The 4,402-nt window shown below is 49.9% G+C and overlaps 1 long non-coding RNA gene across 1 annotated transcript; it reads left to right on the top strand.

Moving 5' to 3' along the window:
* Positions 1-239: 239 nt before the first annotated feature.
* On the top strand, positions 240-1,187 carry LOC114614117. Its single transcript, XR_003710280.1, has 2 exons — positions 240-340; positions 768-1,187. It is a non-coding gene; the product is annotated as an uncharacterized LOC114614117 (long non-coding RNA).
* Positions 1,188-4,402: the final 3,215 nt, after the last annotated feature.

The following is a 4,402-nucleotide window of genomic DNA, read 5'->3' as shown; positions in this document are numbered from 1 at the left end:
AGGATAAACTCCTGAAACCCTTGGCCACCCAGCTGCGTCCCACAGGGCATCTCTTTCCCTGGCCCGGGGGCGGGGGGGGGGGCGGGCGGCTGTCTCGGTCTGCCCTCCCCCATCGGCTGCCCACCCCTCCCATCGACTCTTCTCTTAGGATTTCCCAGGGCATACTTCCGGGTCCTCCCCAATACAGCCAGTCCTCCCAGTGACTTCCTCCCCTCTTGGTGACCCTTTGTCCTCAAAACAGCTGCCTCTAGGTCAAGGGTGTTCCAGGCTCTGGGGTGTTCACTTCCCCCACCCCCACCCCCGAGTTAGGAACAAACCCTTCAGCATGAAGGGTGCTAAGGTGAGACAAATCTGTGGATCCGGGACCACTTGAAGGGAAAAGTGGGGGGCTTCTGTCGGTCTGTCTGTGATTCTTGGTCCCTCTGGGGTGGGGCCTGGGTCTTTGAACATAAGATCTTTGTCCCCAGGCCGCCCAGCAGGCTTTAGTCCAGCTGCCAGGTTTCCTGGGTTACCGGCATTGCCTGAGATTTATTTTTGCATATGGTTTGGGAGAATCTCTGCTGTTGAATAAGGACAACGTGGTTTATTCCCCCTTCTTCCCTCCGATAGGCAGATTGTGTAAACCAGAGCAGCTGCCTGAGTTTCCAAGAAAAAGATTAGACGCTGCACAGTTTCTAACCAGGATGACAGTTTCTCCACAGGAAGTCGCTTCTATTAATTTGTTAAAAATCTCTTTTTTTTTTTTTTTGCATGGCTCCATCTATCAGTTATCTGACTGCACTGTGGGGGATTTTGTAAATCCTGGGTCTTCTCCCAACCCCGTGGTGTGGCTGGAACTCACGGTTTCTCTGAAATTTTGCCTCTTGCTGGACATGGAACTACTGGACAACGGCTCCTTTGATGGCCTGTGCAGAAGATCCCAAGCTGTGAGGGCACTCCTGCCCCTAAAACATGTGCTTTGCACAGTGATTGCCCTCCCAAAGATGCGGTGTGCACAAAAGAAAAGGGGAGATTCTGCAACCTAGAATCCTGATGGACCCAGCCCGGATGACCTAGGCCAGTACACCGTGTGTGAGCATCATATCTCGCCCGTGCCTCGGACACGATGTGGAGACTCCCTGCCTCCTTCCAATACGCGTCACGCTACTCAAACCACTGGGGTTAAATATCAGATCAGCTCTCACTGAGGGGGTTGAGGAATTGGAAGAGTGTCTGCCTAGCGTGTACAAAGCCTTAGATTTTATGCCCAAACTTCAAAACCTGGAAATTGTGGTGCATGCCTGTAATCCCAGCCCTTGGGAGGTGATGACAGCAGGAAGATGAGAAGTTCGAGGGCTTCAGACTACATAGTACATAGTAAGTAATACTACATACCACATACTACATTCTATATCCAAAACCAGCCTGTGTTTCATGAGAACTTTCTCAAAGCAAAGTACAACACTGTAAGGAGGTACTTTACTTGGGGGCCAGCCTACAATACAGGTCCCCGGTGCTCCATCAGCAAGTCTAAGAAACTAACATAGTCAGTGGCTTCCCACAGAGGCAGGCTGACTAACTGTAACCTGCCCTCCGGTGTGGAGTGCAGGAATACAAAGGGCATTATATAAAAACTAATAAAGTCTAAATAAGCTGTGGGGTTTAGTTACCATTCATGGCCCCATATTGACTCCTTAGTTGGGCAAAATTTGCCAGAACAAGCACCAAATGGTAGGAATAGAAGAAACCGAATCAGGGTTATATATGTTAACACTGTCTTCCCAACTTGTCTGGTATCACCATCATCACCATCATCACCATCATCACCATCATCACATTTCTTTATTGGAAGGTAGGAACACGTGCACGCCACAGCATACACGTGAGGTTCAGAAGATAGCTTTTGGTTATTGGTTCTTTCTTCCTGTGCAGGTCCTGGGGATCAGACAGACTCAGGCCCTTGGGCTCTGAGGCCAGTGCCTTTACCTTGATGAGGCTTCTTGCCCATCATCTGCAGATCACCTTAGATGAGTCTAGGGTTTCACTGGTGTTTTAAAGTGGCTCCTGGGTTTGAGTGCCAGCCCATCCCCAAGCCCCAGTTGTTACTGTTGCCAACACTAAGGAAGTGTGTTGCTGGAGCTTTGGACTCTCCAAGCTCCGTCTTAGGGTTACAATCGCTGCATCGAAAAGAAATGCCATAACCTAAAAAAGCAACTTAGGGAGGAAAGAGGGTTTTTTTTGACTTACACATCCTGAGTCATAGTCTATTGAGGGAAGCTGAGGAAAGGACTGAAATAGGGCAGGAACCTGGAGACAGGAACCTGGAGGCAGGAGCTGATGCAGAGGCCATGGAGGAGTGCTGCTTACTGGCTTGTTCTTCATGGCTTGCCCAGACACCTTTCTTATAGAACCCAGGACCACCAGCCTAGGAATGGCCCCACCCACAGTGGGCTGGACCCTCCCACATCAATCACTAATTTTAAAGTGTCCTACGAGCTTGCCTACAGCTGGATCTTATGGAGTCATATTTTTTTCCAACAGAGGCTCCTTCCTTCCTGTCAGATGACTAGAGTTTGTGTCAAGTCGACATAAAACTAGTCAGCACAGCCCCTCTGTCCCAGTTTCATGTCCCTGGAGGAGAACGATTATTTTTGCACCCAGGACAAGCCCCTAGTTTGTTCTTCATTATACCAGGGAACACAAGGCAGGCACAAAATCAGTACTCACTGAATGAAGCCTGAGGTCTTGTGGCCTGTGCAGAGGCCTAAGCTCGTCCCTCTCCAGGGCGAGCCAGCCCCATGGCTCCCATCCAAAGAAGGAAGACTTCTGGCAAGCTGGGTGGAGGAGATGCCGTAGCTTCGGGAGACACTGCCTTTGGGGAGCAAGCGTACAACTTTATGTAGGAACCTTGGAAAACTGATGGAGGTCACGAAAGGAAGACTGAGTCCCTCAAACCATTCCCATCTCCTCAAGCAGACTCCTGCCCTCTCCACCCCCAAAGACACTGTGTCTGTCTTTGAGTACAGAAGCCAAAAACATGACATGCTGCGTTACCTGACACATAGAAAGGACTTCCTGGATGCTCATACCAAGGGCTGTCACTTTCTGAGTATCAGGCCATGTACTGGGGAGATAGAAGTTCCCATTTTAGCCTTTCCTGGTACACCTTACCATCCTTGTTTTATAGAAGAACCAGAAAGCCAAAGACCTTGCCCCAGCCCATAGCCAGGATAAAGAGTTCAAATCCAAACCATCTAAGTCCTGAATCCACCTGCCACCTAAAGTCAGTTCCCCTCCCTCCTCCTGGGGTAGTCCTCGAACACCTAGAAATTGTCGCCTTCACTGCAGAGGTATCCCAGGCTGACTCCTCCACCTGCCATCTGTGGCAGACAGGAGTAGTCTTCAGGCTTCTCTGTTTAATTAGCTAAGTTTGAAGAAGGCAGCCTGGGACGCTCCAGGTTCATGCTTGGAGGTTTAGAGTCACCCTCCCCCACCTCCATCTTTTTGTTTGTTTGTTTTAAAGATTTATTTATTTTATGTATGTGAGTATATTGTCATTTTCCTCGGACATACCAGAGGAGGGCATCGGATCCCATTACAGATGGTTGTGAGCCACCATGTGGTTGCTGGGAATTGAACTTAAGACCTCTGGAAGAGCAATCAGTGCTCTTAACCGCTGAGCCATCTCTCCAGCCCCCCACCTCCATCTTTTAATAGCCTTTTCCATATTCATTGCTGCCCTCTCCAGACATTCAGACATACCCAGCGTATGGCATATCTGGTATCTGCCCAGTCCCCAAAGTATCTTCTCAACAAATGCTCACCCAATACTAGAGTATATTTAAGAGATTAGTTTTCTTGTGACTGAACGGAGGCCTCTAGAAAGGCAGACTCATTCCAGGCTGAGGACCTGCCGTTGCTACCCAGTGGCCTACAGCAGGAATGTTTTAATACATCACTTATTAAAATGGACCTTCAGCCTTGGCCCAGGACGCTGGGCAGTTCCAGGTGCTGGCTGACCACATCCACACACTGTCCCCTTCTGACCCCCGATGTAGTCTGTTGTGCAGGATGATGGAGACATCAGAGCTTGAGGAAAGCACACCAACACAAGAACTTTCAAAGGCTGAAGGACAATCCTGGAAGCCGGGAACAGAGCCAAAGGCTGTCTGCATCCTCATCCCGGATGGTGGGCTCTGGGTTCCAATCCTGCCTCCTACAGCTAACAAACCAAGACACTTGGCAGGAATTACCCTTTCTGAGACCCACTTTATACTGTGCAGCCAGGTAACAACAGCACCCGTTCCTCTTCCTCGGGGCTGTCGTGAGCCTGGCATTCAGGAGAAGCTCGAGGGATGCGGGTGGTCTTTCTTGTTTCCCTGGGGCCTCAGCTCCTTTGGTGGCTGGTGAGTGAGTGTCACTG

This window comes from Grammomys surdaster, unplaced genomic scaffold, assembly GCF_004785775.1.
Source record: "Grammomys surdaster isolate TR1022 unplaced genomic scaffold, NIH_TR_1.0 126313, whole genome shotgun sequence".
Lineage (NCBI taxonomy): Eukaryota > Metazoa > Chordata > Mammalia > Rodentia > Muridae > Grammomys > Grammomys surdaster.
Note: the sequence above shows the minus strand (reverse complement) of the source record. Positions and strands in the feature narration are given on the sequence as shown.